The sequence below is a fragment of the Gracilinanus agilis genome, chromosome 2 (assembly GCF_016433145.1).
Source record: "Gracilinanus agilis isolate LMUSP501 chromosome 2, AgileGrace, whole genome shotgun sequence".
NCBI lineage: Eukaryota > Metazoa > Chordata > Mammalia > Didelphimorphia > Didelphidae > Gracilinanus > Gracilinanus agilis.
The window spans coordinates 388,479,736-388,498,935 of record NC_058131.1 but is presented as its reverse complement, the minus strand read 5'-3'; positions in this window follow the sequence as shown (position 1 = coordinate 388,498,935).

The window sequence follows — 19,200 nt, the reverse complement described above, 5'->3', positions numbered from 1 at the left end:
ACTCTTCCACCTATGAGACAATACACCAAAATACAAGGGTTTAAAAAAATCTTTAAAAAAAACTGACTATATACTTCCATGGGAAAGTATGGGCATTTAACAAAATTAAAGATTTCCAAATATTTGCACAGAAGAGACCAGGACTAAAGGGAAAGTTTGATATCCAACCACAAAACTCAAGAGAAACATGAAAAGGTAAATAAGAAACAGAGGGGAAAGAAAGAAAACTCATAATTTTTTAAATTAGCCTCTTTAAGGGCTTAAATAAGATCTAATTATCTGTATTACTATGTGGAGAAATGCTATGTATAATTCTCTGTAGTGAACTCTATTCACTATTATAGTATTCACTATTACAGCAATCAGAAGAATAATTCGTAGGGAGAGGGTGGAATACTAAATGGTCTAAGATCACATGGGGGTGGGAAAGAGGGGGATGAATAGTAGGGGACACCAAGAGAAACTTGAGTGAATAAGAAAAATAGGATATTCTATTACACACAAAGAGGGCATGTGAAGGGGAGGGGATAAATACTAGTATAAGAAGGAGAGGAAGAGAGCATCAAGAGGTAATATTTAAATATTACTTTCAGTGTAATCAAACTGGAGAGGGAAGAGTAGCTATATTATCCATTGGGATAAAAAACTCTATCTAACCCTACTGAGAAAGTCAGAAGGGATAAACCAAGGGGAGAAGGGGAGAGGGGAGGTCAAAAAAGGGAGGGGAGAAGAAGGGAGAGGGAATTTATTAGGCCTTCAAAACAAAAAGAAGGGAATAACAAGGGAGGGGGTAGAAAGGGAAGTCAATCAAGGGAGGGGATAAGGGATAGTGGCTATATAGCAAACCACTGGTTTAAAAGGAAATAGGTTAAGAAGAAGGGGAAGGAATAGGGGAGAATACAAAAGTTTCAGTGAATGCACAGCTGATAATTATAACTCTGAATGTGAATGGGATGAACTCTCTCATAAAACAGAAGCAAATAGCAGAGTGGATTAGAAACCAAAATCCTACCATATGTTGTCTACAAGAAATACATATGAGGAGGGTGGACATACACAAGGTTAAGGGCTTGAGCAAAATCTTTTGGGCATCAAATGAGAAAAAGAAGGCAGGAGTGTCTATTATGATTTCTGACAAAGCCAAAGTAAAAATAGATATGATTAAAAAAGACAGGGAAGGTCATTACATCCTGATTAAAGGCAGTATAAACAATGAGGAAATAACACTGCTCAATATGTATACACCAAGTGGTATAGCATCCAAATTCATAAAGGAGAAACTGGCAGAGCTCAAGAAGGAAATAAATAGTAAAACCATAATAGTGGGAGATCTAAATACTCCTCTTTTAGATCTAGATAAATCAAACCACAAAATAAATAAGAAAGAGGTAAGAGACGTGAATGAAGTCTTAGAATAATTAGATTTAATAGATATGTGGAGAAAAATAAATAGGGACAAAAAGGAATACACCTTGTTTTTAGATGCACATGGTAAATTCACAAAGATTGACCATGTAATAGGGCATAGAAACATTGCAAAAAAATGCAAAAGAGCAGATATAATAAATGTAACCTTCTCAGACCATAATGCAATAAAAATAATAATTAGTAAGGGCACCTGGACAGGAAAATCAAAAACCAATTGGAAATTAAACAATATGATTCTCCAAAACCAATTTGTCAAAGCAGAAATCATAGAAACAATCAACAATTTCATTGAAGAGAATGAAAATGATGAGACATCCTACCAAACTCTGTGGGATGCAGTCAAGGCAGTACTCAGGGGGAAATTTATATCCTTGAGTGCATATATTAACAAATTAAGGAGGGCAGAGATTAATGAATTGGGCATGCAACTCAAAAAACTAGAAATCGAGCAAATTAAAAATCCCCAGATGAAAACTAAATTAGAAATACTAAAAATCAAGGGAGAAATTAATAAAATCGAAAGTAAAAGAACTATTGAATTAATAAATAAGGCCAGGAGCTGGTATTTTGAAAAAAACAGATAAAATAGACAAAGTACTGGTCAATCTAATAAAAAAAAGGAAAGAAGAAAACCAAATTGACAGTATCAAAGATGAAAAGGGAGACCTCACCGCTAATGAAGGGGAAATTAAGGCAATCATTAAAAACTATTTTGCCCAGTTATATGGCAAAAATATAATAATTTAGGAGATATGGATGAATATTTACAAAAATATAAATTGCCTAGATTAACAGCAGAAGAAATAGAATGCCTAAATAATCCCATATCAGAAAGAGAAATTGAACAAGCCATCGAAGAACTCCCTAAGAAAAAATCACAAGGACCTGATGGATTCACAAGTGAATTGTATCAGACATTCAAAGAGCAACTAATCCCAATACTATACAAATTATTTGATATGATAAGCAAAGAAGGAGTCCTACCAAATTCCTTTTATGACACAAATATGGTACTGATTCCAAAGCCAGGTAGATCAAAAACAGAGAAGCAAAACTATACACCAATCTCCCTAATGAGCAAAGATGCAAAAATCTTAAATAGAATACTATCAAAGAGACTCCAACAAGTGATCAAGAGGATCATCCACCATGATCAGGTGGGATTTATACCAAGAATGCAAGGATGGTTCAACATTAGGAAAACCATCCACATAATTGACCATATCAACAGTCTAACAAACAAAAATCACATGATTATCTCAATAGATGCTGAAAAAGCCTTTGACAAAACACAGCATCCATTCCTATTGAAAACACTGAAAAGTGTAGGAATAGAAGGACCTTTCCTAAAAAGAATAAACAGTATATATCTAAAACCATCAACAAGCATCATATGCAATGGGGATTAATTAGAAGCCTTCCCAATAAGATAAAGAGTGAAACAAGGATGCCCATTATCACCTCTATTATTCAGCATAGTACTAGAAACACTACCGTTAACAATTAGAGAAGAAAAAGAAATTGAAGGTATCAAAATAGGCAATGAGGAGACTAAGCTATCACTCTTTGCAGATGATATGATGGTATACTTAAAAAAATCCTAGAGAATCAACTAAGAAGCTGGTAGAAATAATCAACAACTTTAACAAAGTTGCAGGATACAAAATAAATGCACATAAATCATCAGCATTTCTATACATTTCCAATACATTAGAGCAGCAAGAGGTAGAAAGAGAAACACCATTTAAAATCACCCTAGACAATATAAAATACTTGGGAATCTATCTACCAAAACAAACACAGCAATTATACAAAAACAACTACAAAACACTTTCCAAACAAATAAAACTGGATTTAAACAATTGGAAAGCCATTAATTGCTCATGGGTAGGACGAGCTCACATAATAAAAATGACCATTCTACCCAAATTAATTTACCTATTTAGCATCATATCTATCAAACAACCAAAAAACTTCTTTATTGAATTAGAAAAAACTATAACAAATTTCATTTGGAATAACAAAAGATCGAGAATATCGAGGGAAATAATGAAAAAAATGTGAAGGAAGGGGGCCTAGCAGTACCAGATATTAAACTATACTATAAAGCAGCAGTCATCAAAACAATATGGTACTAGGGGGCAGCTGGGTAGCTCTGTGGATTGAGAGCCAGGCCTAGAGACAGGTGTTCCTAGGTTCAAATCTGGCCTCAGCCACTTCCCAGCTGTGTGACCCTGGGCAAGTCACTTGACCCCCATTGCCTACCCTTACCACTCTTCCACCTATAAGTCAATACACAGAAGTTAAGGGTTTAAAAAGAAAAAAAAACCAATATGGTACTGGCTAAGAGACAGAAGGGAGGATCAGTGGAATAGGCTTGGGGTTAATGACATCAGCAAGACAGTCTATGATAAACCCAAAGAGCACAACTTTTGGGACATGAATCCACTATTTGACAAAAACTGCTGGGAAATTTGGAAAACAATATGGGAGAGATTAGGTTTAGATCAACATCTCACACCCTACACCAAGATAAATTCAGAATGGGTGAATGACTTGAATATAAAGAGGGAAACTATAAATAAGTTAAGTGAACACAAAATAGTATACCTGTCAGATCTCTGGGAAAGGGAAGATTTTAAAACCAAGCAAGAGTTAAAGAAAATTAAAAATTGTAAATTAAATGGTTTTGATTATATTAAGCTAAAAAGCTTTTGTACAAACAAAAACAATGTAGTCAAAATCAAAAGGGAAACAACAAATTGGGAAAAAATCTTTATAACAAAAAACTCTGACAGGGGCCTAATTAATCAAATATACAAGGAGTTAAATCAATCGTATAAAACATCAAGCCATTCCCCAATTGATAAATGGGCAAGAGACATGAATAGGCAATTTTCAGGTAAAGAAATCAAAAGTATCAATAAGCACATGAGAAAGTGTTCTAAATCTCTAATAATTAGAGAAATGCAAATCAAAACAACTCTGAGGTATCACCTCACACCTAGCAGACTGGCTAAAATGAAAGAAGGGGAGAATAATGAATGCTCTAGGGGATGTGGCAAAATTGGGACATTGATGCATTGCTGGTGGAGTTGTGAACTGATCCAACCATTCTGGATGGCAATTTGGAACTATGCTCAATGGGTTATAAAAGAATGCCTGCCCTTTGATCCAGCCATACCATTGTTGGGTTCGTACCCCAAAGAGATCATAAATAAAAAGACTTGTACGAAAATATTTATAGCTGTGCTTTTTGTGGTGGCAAAAAACTGGAAAAGGAGGGTATGTCCTTCAATTGGGGAATGGATGAACAAACTGTGGTATATGCTGGTGATGGAATACTATTGTGCTAAAAGGAATAATAAACTGGAGGATTTCCTGGTAAACTGGAATGACCTCTAGGAACTGATACAGAGCAAAAGGAGCAGAGCCAGAACATTGTACACAGAGACTGACATAATATGGTAAAATCGAATGCAATGGACTTCTGTACCAGCAGCAATGCAATGACACAGGACAGCTCTGAGGGATTTATGGTAAAGAATGCTACCCACATTCAGAGGAAGAACTGCAGGAGAGGAAACCTATAAGAAAAACAACTGCTCGAATGCATGGGATGTGGTGGACATGATTGGGGATTTGGATTGAAAACTACCACACCAATGCAATTATCAACAATTTGGAAATAGGTTTTGATCAATGACACATGTTAAAACTAGTGGAAATGTGCTTCGGCCATAGGTGGGGGGAAAGCAGGGGGTGAAGGGGAAAGTAGGAGCATGAATCATGTAACCATGTTAAAAATGAATATTGATAAGTATTTGAAAAAAACATGAGGTACATGGCTATAAATTCCAGAGTATATAGAAGGGAAAGGCATCAATATTTCTGATTTATCAGAAGCGTAGTAGAATTAACATTAGCTTTATCAATCATTTACAAACTGTTACACTTGGGCAAATCACTTGCCTTATTACACTTCAGTCCTCTTCTTAGCCTATATTTGCACTGCTGACTTCATAAGGCTATTGTGAGGAAAGTACTTTAGATGCTATAAAGTGTTGAATAAATGTGAGCTATGATTAACTCACTGAAGTGCAAAGTGGAAACTGATGTCATTAACTGTTGAATCAATCCATACAGATATTGAATCAGAATACTTCAGAGCCAACTTCTTTTTCATCACAGGAAGTATTAAGCCCCTACTAAATGACCCCAGGAAAACAATTCATTTGTCAACCCTTCTGAAACAGGTTTCCCTATTTATCACTGAACTGAAATCACTCTTTCCAAAGTCATCAGTGACCTACTAATTAACAAAACTATTAGTCTTTTCTCAGTTCTCATCTTTCTTGACCTCTCTGCAGTATTTGACATTGTTGATGACAGTCCCTTCCTGGCTGCTCCCTTTATTTTCTGGGATTTAACCACATTGCCATACCTTTGTTCTTTCCTATCAAGGCAGGATAGGGATGCAAACTAGAACTCTCTGGTTAGAAAGGATGCTCCTTAGCTCTATTATCTATAGTTATTATATATTATAGAGCTAGAATTCTATAAGTATTATACTCAACTACATGTTGAGAACATTCTAACTCCATGTCTTGGTCCCCCATCTTCTATTTGTATGGTCACAATTTTACGGAATCCATGAATTTAAGAAACACTTCTCTGCAGAGGATTCCAAAATCCATATAGCCAACCATAGTCTCTCCTGAACTGGAGATCATAATTTGTCATATATCACCAACTCCTAAGAATTTAGACTGGACAAATATGGGATTGAATTCTGGGAAGATGGCAACTTAGAGCAAAACTTTAGACATCCATACCCTTCCATGCTGAGATAAAAAACAAAGAGTTTTGAGGGGAAGAAAACCAAATATAACCACAGGACAGAGCTGGGGGATCCTCCTGCTGGACTTGGCTCAAGAGGTGCCAAAAAAAACAGCCTGAATTTTTGAAATGTTGGATTTGAGGATAAGGAAGAAGGAAGATCCCAGGACCCCTCCCCTACATGCTGTGCTGAGTTTCCAGTGGCTCCAGGAATCTCTGGAAGGGCAAATTCACTATCTGGGAGAGAGGGCCTTGCTGGCACAGTGGTGCCAGGCTCATGGTATTTCACACAGATGACAGGGAGGTGGCTGGAGGAGAAACAGAGAGAGGGCAACCTAGATGCAGTGAAAATGCTGCATTCCCCCCTCCCCCCACTCCGGAACACTTTGTACTGAATTTTGCAAAGGAGAGCAGGCAATTGGAGTTGAAGCTGGCCTCAGGAGGTTACATTTGGGAGGGGTCAGTGAAGGAAGGAGTTTGGTGAAAATTCTGAAGATTCTAAACTGCCAACAACCAACTGCCAAAAACTCCTGAGAAGACATTTAAGCTCTCAGGTGGGCTTGGGGTGGATGGTTTTGGGTGGCTGGAAGGAGCTGGACTGGAATTTAGCTCTTCTGAACCCAAAATTCAGGGGCAATTTGGAGATTTCAACAGCTAAACCTTTCTACTGACTTCAGTGCCAACGAAAAAGAAACCGAGAGAGTTGTACTCTGTAATTAGCCATAGTGCCCAGACTCCAGAGGGAGTGGGCATTTGGGGTACTCTTCCTTGATCCATTTTATACCACTTCCTTTCAGTTATTCCCCTGTTTATTAGCTAGTGTCAAGACTAGGATATTTTGAGAAGAGGGAGAGTCAGTTTCTGAGTCTAAGCTACAGAAGAAACCAGAAATGCTCTCTTGTTGTGGGGTTCATAGTTGATAGAGAATTTATCCCAGTACCCTCCTTCCTCAAAAATCCACAAATAACCCTTACCTTGATATTCTGAATTCCCTTATCCTTATAATAAATATTTATTAGTTCATTAGTAGAAGCTTAGGACTGTGAATTTGAGGGGAAGAAGACAGATCTTGTGGCTGAGGGGAAGACAATACCCAACACCAAAGGGCAAAGTGTAAGAAATAAAATGGATATTAAAGGATAGATTTAAAAATACTGGGGTTTTAAAGGATTTATTGGTAGTCATTAGAGAAATGAAGCCATGTGCCATATTAAGAGTTAGTTTGAAAAGACCCCCCCATTACCTCCTCCTCCCATCCTGGTTCAGCTCCAAATCACCAAAGAGAGCGTGCATTTCCTTTTTATACTTTCTATGTTATTACACTTCTTGTCTATATGATTACACAAAAGGAATCATGGGAAATGCAGTTTGAAAGAGCCCTAAATGTCCACAGGAAGTTTAGATCAGGGATCTCAAAATCAGTTCAAGGACACCCAAATTTCCAATATCACATTCCCCCCTGAAGAGCAGAGGGAGACTGGTCTCCCTGAAAGCTCTTGTAAACATAACTAACTTTTAAATTACAGAAATTTGGGAATAAAAAGAAAAGAGAACAAAAACTATGATCCTTTGATTGCTAGGCACATTGACAAAAAGCCAATTGGGGGCAGTCCCCATTTAGCATAAGAGTGTACATTCAAAATAAATGCATTCAACTCCACATAGTTCAATTAACTGTACCCCAAATTTCATTCTGGATCTTCTTGATGCAGTGTAGGTTTCTATAAGCATCTTCATGGTGCCTTCTCCAAACAAATTCATTGTCTGGATTCTGGGGGAAATGGCAAACTTCTTATCCTGAAATTACTCTCAAAAGAATTTAAACTTTATATTATATATTATAAAACATACATTCCTTTCTGAGGAGAATTACAGATCCCCCCTGAAATTACTTTCAAAAGAATATAAATTTTACATTACAGATTATAATATAGACATTCTGATTATAAAACATACACACACTCCTGCGGAGAATTAATAACACATTCTCCCCTTGAAGAGGGTTAGGGCCAACACCCAGATCAACTAAGGATACATGGCTGAATTATGGGGTTTATGAGTCAATTGGCAAAAGAAATAAAGATCCAAAAATCCAAATAAAAGAGAAAAAATAACTTGTGAATGAAATGTAAATTGTCAAAGTCCTATGTGCAAAAATGTAAGGAAAAAATAAACTTATAACAGGTCTTTGAATCAAGGCCCAATTAAAGTGATTTAAGCAATTGTGCAATTACCCAATTCAGTAGCCATGACTACAGAAAGTTACCACATTTATAAGAGAAATAAAATGACCAAAATTTCTTGTGAAAAGGGGAAGTGTCTTTCCCTGGTTTGATTTGCCTGCACTTCTCAGGGATAGGGTGATCCAGGATGATGGCCAACCTTTTGTACTTGACTAGGATGAAATTCAGGGAAGTCTGGCCTCTAACATATATCAGAAAAGCCACAACCTCGAACCCCAATTGCTAAGTTCAATATTGGCATAGAAGTTCCTCAATCCTAATGTATTGGTCAGTTTTACTGATTTTTTCTTTTAAAATTATTTGTCTAAATTCTGAAAGACTTAGGGAGAATACTAGCTACCTCCAGAAAAAGAACTGTAGTATTCAGATAGCTGTGGGGCAAAGCATATTATCTTTCACATTAGCGTATTTATGTTTTCTTTGGTGGTTTTGGTTATATATGAGTGTGCTCTTATAATAACGAACAATATTAAAGTATGTTTTGCATGATAATAAAATAAAATTTAAAAATGTTTATCTAAAAAAGTGAAAGGACTTATTTATACAAAAGTATTTCTATCAGTTCTTAGTTGTGGCAAATAATTGGACATTAAGGGAATGTTTATCAATTGAGGGATGGCTGAACCAATTGTGGCATGTGATTGTAATGAAATACCACTATGCTATAAGAAATGATGAGAAGGTTAATTTAAGAAAAGCCTAGATAGACTTTCATGTACTGATGCAAAGTGAAATGAGTAGAACCAAGAAAATACTATATTCCATGACATCAATATTATATGATAAACATCTATGAATAACTAATTCCTAGCTCTACAGTCTTCTAAGAAAATCTCCAATGACTCATGATGAAAAATGCCATCTGCCTCCAGAGAAAGAACTGATAAAGTCAGAATACAGGCCAAGATGTTCTGTCTTTCATTTTATTTCTTCATTTTTCTTTTGTTTGTTTGAGTTCTTTTTCACAAAAAGATAACTATCAAAAGATTTTATATTTCATTACATGCATAAAATCTATATCAGATTACTGTCCATCTAAGGGAAGGAGGAAGAGAGGGTAGAAAAGAGGGTAAAATTTTAGGTGAAACTTTTAAAAATGAAAGGTTAAAGATTGATTTTTTTCAGGTAATTGAAGGAAAAATAAAATGTAAAATATTTTTAAATGCCTACTTTTTGCTAGGTGATAGGAATGGAAATAAAAAGAATGAAAATATCTCAACTAACAAGAAGTTTTCATTATAGCAGGAGAGACAACAAGAACATATAGAATAAGCTTTAATAGCTTTAAATAGCAATAAGACTTTTGGGACATCATCTATTTATGCACATGTATTTTGCAGAAATGTTTACATATAAAATAAGTATAGGTATAAAGAAAATAAATACAAAATAATCTCCAGCCTCTATGCCAAAAAATAAATAAAATTGTTTGTCATGATGGATGACTCTGGCAAAGCTGATAAGAAGGAATATATAGGGAAATCCAAGCAATGTAAAAAACTCTAATAGTTTAAAAAGGTTGTGGTTACCATTTATAATAATTAAATATTAAGTTATGATGTTTTTAGTAGCTTTTAACAATTTGGTTTAATAGAAATTTAGAAGTAAAAAAACAGGAAAATGTGGGAAAGAGGTAGAAAATATTGCCTAGTTAAATACCCTAAGTGTCAATCTGATGGGTTCTAGTTCACCACCCACAAAGGCTCCCTCAGGTCTCAATTTCCAGCCAGAAGTCATGGTAGTCTCTTCACTCAGAGTCTCACCTACCCAAAAGAGAGCTCCTTCAGTCAGCATCAGAGTCCGAATTCAAGTGCCTCTAGAGGTGAGTACGAATACGAATGTGAATCTCACCAGCCCACAAGAGTGTCTCCAGTCAAGCATTTCACCAATCAAAAGAGGGTGTGAGCAACCAAGACTGAGCTGCCAAAGAGAGTCTCATGCCCAAGAGGGTGTCCCACCAAAGACAGTCTGCTGAAGAGCAGAACCTGAGAGCTCCATGGGTCCTGCTCATTCACAGTTTTCTCCACCCATCAGCTCTCCCACTCACATCTCAGGTACCAGTCATAGTTTCTGGCACTGCCCAGGGACAGTGCCTGTGGGATCTACCTCTTGTCTCTGAAGGTGTGAACTTTTATCAAAAGAAACTTTAAGTTTCTGACTAAGTTAGAAAGGAGGGGAATTCCAAGTTCTTGATTAACCAAGTTAAAAGTTGCTGATTGATGACATTAAAAGATAAAAGGAAGGTAATTCTATTTTAACAAAAAATTTTTTTTAAATGAATAAAGATTAAGAATTAAAAAAAGGAAAATTCATATTAATTCATAAAAAATGAGATAAAGCAGAGATAAGAAAACATCATATACAAAAAAAATAATGTAAGTGGAAGGAGCAACAAAAAGAAATAAATTCTATATAATTATTATGAACAAGTTTGACCACTAGAGAACAATTGAAATCACAAACATTTCTCTCTTACTTGAAAATGAAAGAAACTATAGGTCTGGACTATTGTACATTCTTTCAGATTTGGTCACTCATTGATTTACTTTTCTGAACCATTTTATTTTTACAAAAGAAGGTTTGGTGCATAGAAAATGGAAAAATAATTTATTCAGAAAGAAATGTGAGGTAAAAACAAAAGTATAAATACAAATTAAGTGAAAAAGTTCAAATGAAGGGGTTAACTAGGCAAAATCTTAGATTTTTGAAAAATTTCAAATTTTGTACTTTAAATCATAAAATCCTTTTAAGCTAACCATTCTACAGTATTTATTATATATAAAGACTACAACATCTTTATCTATATTCTAGTAATTTATATATCTGAATTCTATGTTCTAAGTTTCCTTATGCCTTTAAGATTCTATGATTTTATGTATTTTCCAGATAAGCTCTGTGTGAAAAGCACCTCACTAACAAGATATTATGGTTAACTTCCAATAAGCCGAATCTAGATAAAGTCCATGAATGAAAAGCAAATGAGTAGTCTGTCCCCTTGAAGCACTAGTTGTCTTCCTTTCCTCAGAGAGAGGGCCTTCTAAATTATGCCACATTGTATGTTCTTAATTAACAAGAGTACAAAATAATCTTATCCCTACCTCCTGATGGGAGACCAGAAAACAAGGCATTGATGATACAAAAGAACAGAAGAAATAAATCACTAACCCCTGAAGTGCTGTTGTCAGTGTGTGGCTGGAGTTGATGAAAAGCCATTATTCTTCCATCACTGGACTTCTGGGATCAATTAATTCAATATTTCACAGGAGCCAAAGATAAGAGATAGGAAACAAACTAGCAATTAAACATCTATGTTTTCCAATGACAACCTTTAAAATATAACATCAAAGTTAGTTACATTAAAAACAATTTTAACAAAAGATCTTGGAATGTGTTTTTGAAATTTAGATAATTTTCAGTTAGGTAAAATATAGTTATTCTATATTAGAATACAGCAGCCAGAACTTGAGAGGACCTTGGAATATAAACATTCAAAGGACCTCAAGATACAAAATGTTAGAACTGGAATGACCTTGATAACATAGAAAAGAATTTAAGACCTAGAAAATATTATAAACCTGTGAAAGGAATTGAAAGTGTGTGTAGTCAAACTTCTTAATTTTTCATAAAAACCCCTCAGAATGGAAGTGATTTGTCTGAAGCTATACACAAAAATTACCTAATTGAAATATTAACCTAAACCAATGACCTTTTTAACACAACATTTTGAATGTGTAGACACAGTCACAGTCCTACAGTCAAATCTTATTTGGAATATTATGATTAGTTCTTGGAAGACATTTAAGATACAATACTGACAAGTTATAGAACACCCACAGAAAGGCAAAGAATCTAATGAGGGGATTTTTTTTGCCATGTCCTAAAAGAATAATATTTTTACCACCAAAAAGAAGACTTATAAGGGACAGGATAATTATCTTCAAGTATTTTAAAGGTTGACATATGAAATAGGAAATAGGTTTATCAAGAAATCTGTAGGGGGAAAAAACCTAAGAATAAAACTGGAAATAAAACCTGTGGCATCAGAGGTCAATGAAAAATTCATGAAAATGGGTAACAAGGCAGATGAACTAGTGATCCTTAGTAAAGAAATCAAATTTGAGGAACTCTCAGTCTAAAGACGGTAAGGAAGTCAATCAGTCAAAAAGAGATTACAGGTGACCCTTTGATAACACTAAGAACAATTGGTGCATATTGGCAACTATTTTTCACCTGAAGTTTGGAGTTGCAGTTCTAGGGCAGAGAAGAGCCCTGGTGGTTGGTCACAAATGAACAGGGATTCTGGTTTTAGTAACCACAATTCTTCCCTTATCATATCACCTTAAAAGTACAAAAAACATATAGGCCTGCAAAACTCATTCTGAAAACAGTAGCACAAAAAAGCTGAGGCTTAAGATATTACCTTTCCACACCCAGATTAGCAGAGCACAATGTTAACATAAACTTCAAAGTAAAGAAATAAGTTTAAAAAATAAGAAAACTATGGGAAAAAAAGAACTTCCCTATAAAAAGCTATTACAGTGGCATAAACTTGGAAGAAGATTACAAAGTAAAATTGTTATAAAGCCTTAAATTTTTAGTTAGAATGAATCCATACCAGAATTCCTAGAAGCTTTAAAGAAAGAGATAAAGATGGTAGAGGAAAAATTGGGAAAAGAAATGAAGTGATGCAAGAAAATTATGAGAAGAAAATTAACTGCTTCATAAAAAAGGCACAAAAATACTGAAGAAAATAACACCTAAAACACCCACAGAATTAGCCTAATGGTAAAAGAGGCACAAAAATTAAATGATAAAAATCACTCTTTTTAAAAACAAAATGGATAACTAGGTTGCACAGTAGGTATTCATGGCTGGAGTCAGGAAAACTTGAGTTCAAATCCAACCTCAGAAAGCTGTATGACTCTGGACAAATCACTTAACCCTGCCTCCCTTTCCTCATATATAAAATGAGTTAGAGAAGGAAATGGTAAACCATTCCATTAGAATTTCCCAGAAAATTCAAAGAGGGGGATCAAGAAGAGCATGAATGAAAAAAATTAAAAGTAACCAGAAAAATACAGAATAGGCCAAATGAAAAAAAAAGGTACAAAATAGTCATTGAAAAAATAATTCCTTGGGTAAGTAGAAGTCAAAGACCCCATGAGACATCAAGAAACAATAAAACCTCCAAAGAATGAAAATAAAATAAAATAAAATGTGGTATATATCACCTGACAAATAGTTGAACTGGAAAACAGATCAAGGAAAGATCATTACACAGTTATAGGACTATTTGAAAACCATCGTTGAAGAAACATCCTATATGTTATATTTCACAAAATCACAAAAGAAAACTCCCCCAATATCTTAGATACAGAGGGTAAATTAGACACTGAAAGATTCCAACAATAACCTCCTAAAAAGATCTCAAAATGAAAACTTCCAGGAATATTACAGTCAAATTCCATATCCCCGAGGGTAAAATAGAAAATACTTCAAGTAGCCAAAAATAAACCATTCAACTGTCATAGAGACACAGTCAGGATCACACAAGATTTAGTAGCTTTCAATTTAAATGAGTAGATGGTTTTGAATATGATATTCCAGAAAGCAAAGAAGCCAAGAATACTAACAAGAATGACATGCTTATCCAAATTGTCTAATTTTCAGGGTGTAGGCAATGCACATTTTATGAATATAGGACTTGGAGGCTTGATGGAAAGACCAAAGCTGAATAGAAAATTTTACATTCAAACAGAAGATTTAAGAAAACCTTAACTAGATAAATATGAAGCAAAACCATAAAGGACTTAATATGGTTAAAATTTTTACATTCTTGGAAACAACATTATTAGGGTAGTTAAAAGGAGTTTACCTTAAAGGAGGGCATGGTTATGACTTGAAGATGTTGGAATAATCGCCAAAAAAAATGGAAGGTTAAAAAAGATGGCTATACTGTGACAGGGGAGAGGTAGAATGGAGAAAATTTTCTCACCTAAAGCAAGTGCACACGGAAGATCTTTTCCAGTGGAGGGGAAAATGGCAAAGGTGGTAGCAATGCTTGAACCGTACACTCACGAGGAATTGGTTTAAAGAGGGAAGAATACATCTAATCAATTTTGTATAGAAATCTAACTTACCCAATAGGGAAATAAGAGGAAAAGGGGATAATAGAAAGCAAAATATGATAAAAGAGGGGGGTTGAATAAGGAAGGCAGTGGTTAGAAGCAAAATAAACTTTTGAGGAGGGAAAGGATGAAAAAATAGAAAGAAGGGTAAACAAAGGAAAATAGGATGCAGAGAAACACACAGTAATCACAATTGTAAATATGATTGGGATGAGCTCACCCATAAAATGAAAGTGGATTGTAGAATGGATTAGAAACCAGAATTAAACAATATATTATTTACAAGAGATATACTTGAAACAGAAAGATGAATACAGTTAAAATAAATAATTAGAGTAGAATCTAATAGGCTTCAAATAAAACAAAAATGACAGGGATATTAACCATAATCTCTGAAAAAAAAACAAAAGTAAAAATGGAAAAAAATAAAAGAGATAATTAGAAAATACATTTTGCTAAATCATACTATAGACAATGAAGTAGTAGCAAAAAAATTTTACACCAAGTTACTACAATGAAAGCTTCATTTCTTAAACATATACTTGGCATAGAAATGAGGCAAATTTATAAAAATAAGAGCCATTCTTCAATTGACATGTATATGTATACACACATATATATAATCAAATGATATATAGAATAAGAAATCAAAACAATCTTTAGTCATATAGAAATGTTTTAAATCACTATTCTTAAGAGAAATGCAAATTAAAATAGCTCTGACTACCACCCCATACTTATCAGAAAATACAAATGCTAGAGGGGATGGAGAGAAAATAAATACACTAGTGAACTGTTGTAAGAGTTATGAACTAGTAATCTGGAAATATGCTCAAAGGGTTTTTAAAGTGTGCCTATCCTTTCATCCAACAATACGACAACTAGGTCTATATCCCAAAAAATTCAAAGAAATAGGAAAAAACCTTTATATACAAAATATTTATAGCAATTGTTTTTGTTGTGGCAAAAAGAACATCAAAGTAATGTTCATCAGTTGAGGAATGGCTGAATAAGTTGTGGCATTTTATTGCAATGGAGTTCTATTGTGCTATAAGAAATGACAAGGTGAGTGGTTTCAGAAAAATATTGTGAGACCTATATGAACTGATAAAAAATGAACTGAGAAGTACCAAGAGATCACTGTGCACAGAAACACCAATGTTGTAATGATAATCAACTGTGAAAGCTTTGCCTAGTCTGATAAGTAAAGTGACCAAAGACAATTACAAAGGATTCATGATGAGGAAAAAATGCTATATACGATTAGGGAAAGAACTGTGAACTATGAGTGCAAATTGAAGTATATTTTCTCACTTCATTTTTATTGCTTTAAAAATATGGCTAATATGGAATTATGTTTTGCATGATTTCATGGATATAATAGATATCATATTGCTTATCTTCTCAAGAAATAGGAGCAGAATAGAAGAGAGGCAAAAATTGAAACAAAATTTGAATATTAAAAGTAAATAACACATTTTTTAGAATTTAAGAAAAGCAACCAAATAGAATTCAGAAGAATCACTAAGACTTGGTGACATGGAATATATATCAAGAATAGGACTTTATAAAGGTATTGGCTATTTAAACAAGGCAGGATAGATTTAAAAGGGGGAAAAGAAGGAATATATATATATATATATATACATATATATATATACATATACATATGTGTATATATATAATGAGAAACTATAAACTTGTGAGAAAATCCAAGAAGCAAAGTAGTGAAACATGATGGAAATCAACTGAATGAATATCAATAGATAAAGAAATAAAGAACTCATCATCCTAAAGTACTACAAACAAAGTGAACAGGAAGCCATTACAGAAGAGGAAATGGTTCAAGAAACAAATCACAAGCCTTGTCTGAAGGCATGCTACAGCAGAGATGAGGGCCTATAGCTATCCAGGCATTTAATCAATTCAACAAGCATAAGAGGCATTTAATAAATGTGTGTTGATTTGACTTGAATGTTTGGATAATTGTAATCCCCAGTCTTTGTCACTAACTAGCTGTGTGATCTTGAGCAAATTACTTTCCCTCTCTGGATTTCCTTCATAAACCACACATCTGGTTGAGAGATGTTTCTCTTCCCAAAACAGAACATCTGAAAATTTCTTTACTTTAATGATAATTCTATCTTGCAAAAGGTGGAATAACCAATAAATAAAGTTCTATTTTGGAACCTGTTCTCTCCCAGCTTTTGGTGATGTAGAAATGATAGGAAGGCTGGGAGAATCTGATCACTTTATCTTTTGATTTGCAATAGAGAAAGAGAGAGGAAAATCAAGTAGGAGACTGACAAGCACCCTAGATTTTAGAAAAAAGACTGGTAATAGGCAAAATTCCATGGAATAAATTTCTAAGGGAAATTAGGCCAGATGAAATAGAAAACCCAACAGAATGAAATTAAGAATATAAAAGAAGAAATAATATTTACAAAGAGCAAAGTCAAAAGTTTCCTAAACTGATGATTGTGAATACGAAGGAGAACAATCAATAAACAGATTTTTTGGTATTTCTTCTCATGCAGTTTATCTTCTTTCTTGAAACCAAGGCAGAAGGGCAGTAAGTACTAGGTAATGGAATTTAAGTGACTTACCTAGGGTCACACAGCCAGGAAGTGCCAAAAAACAGATTTGAACCCAAGACCTCCCATCTCTAAGCATGTTCCTCAATCCACTAGACCACCTAGATGCACCCAGTAATTATATTATTCAAACTTTTAATCATACCTTTTGCTTTCACATTACCTTCATTTCTGGAAACATCCCTTCTTCCTTCACTACCTAGTAAACAATGCCTTGTAACAAAAACTAAATAAATTAGGGGAAGCAACTTGGTAAAACAAACAAAAAAAAAACAGTCTCTCAGCTATGAATGATACATGTACTACTATTACATAGTCAAAGTATTCCACCTCTGCAAATGGAAGAAGCTATATTTTTTGCATCCTATGTATAGCCCAGTTATTATAATTACAGAGTGATCTGTTCTAGGTTTTATTTTTTTGTCTTTTGTATTATTTTAGTCATTGTGAATGTTTTCTTCTAGTTCTGACTACTTCACTTTGTGTCAATTTATTTAACTGTTTCTAGTCTTTGAATTCTTCACATATGCTATTTTTATGGCATATTAAAAATCATTGTAGTTGAATAACATAATGTCTACAATTGATCAGTATCTTCTTTGTTTCCAGTTACTTTATATGACAGAAAGAGTTCCTCCAGTTTCTTAGTATATGAACAACTTCTCTGTTGTTTTAATATCTCCAGGGTTTATCAATGCTGTGAAATGTATTTTTAATTGTCTTTAAAGGAATTGTGGGAAGATGGTGTAATAGGGCATGAAACTTCCTCACTCTCCCAATATTCATCTGCAGGATCACTGATAAAAGTGGCAAAAAACAGGTGAGTCTAAAGTGAAACTGAGTTGCCAAGGACAATTGGGAGAAAGGTCTCTGATTTCCCTGGCCTCAGTCTCACCAGATAGTACAAACACCCTGACAGAAACAAAGCAGAATCAACAAGAGGCAAGCCCTGGGAGCAGCCTCACCTTGTCTGCTATACTTAGAAGATTGAATTCCTGTGACTGATATAGAAGCGGAATCAACAGGCAAAAACCCTGGGAGTAGCTATGCTGCTGTAGCTTCATCTCCAGAGTTCCCCATTTAACCACAGCTAGAGGTTGACTACTTAACCTGGAGCAAATAAGTCAAGAATCACCAAACCCTGAGAGTAACACCTAGTCGCACTTGTCTACTGAATCTGGAATCTTATATTCAAGTAGTAAATAGTGGTAGAATCAAATAGATAGGAAATTCTGAGGAGTGACTATGTGAGTTACAGCCTCAGTCCAGAGATTCCCATTCATCCACAGCAGGCAGTTGAAGACTGACCAATGTGTAAATGGAATTAGCTCTACCCCATTCATAGTTAAAACTCTAGCCACCAGAGATAATGTCATCCCCACCTCCCTTAGTGGGGAGGAGAAATGAGTTACCTACATGTGACAATAAGTAACAAATCAAGAACAAGGGACTTCCTTTAAAGCAGTTCAAAATAGTGTTGAGGCTGCCATTTGTCCACTTGAATTAGAGGTGGACCTCCAGAAAGTGATGAAAGATGCTATCCTTCAAATATGATGGTAACTTCCTGTTGAGGCAGTTCGTGCTTTGAACTTGGTGCTGAAGCTATATCTGCTGAGACCTCAAGTGGCTTCCCTTCTGAATTGTCATGTGGGTAAGTTAGACTGACTTCCTTTTGCCTACCTTGGTGTTTCTAGAGTCTCTACCTCAAGGAGGCTTCTTTGCCTCTCTAATTGCTAAGGCCTTGTGGCTAGTAGCCTAGTTTAATTAATCTTTTAACTCTCACCTGGTCTGGACCTCTGCTGAACCGGACCAGAGTTTTTCCCTCTCTTTCCCTACGTTCAACCTTCCTAATTGTAAATAAACTTCCATAAAAGCCATCCTGACTTGGGTCTATTTTTTTAATTATGGAATCAATCTAAATCTGATTAATTCCTGGCAACCACACCTTAAATATATATATATATATAT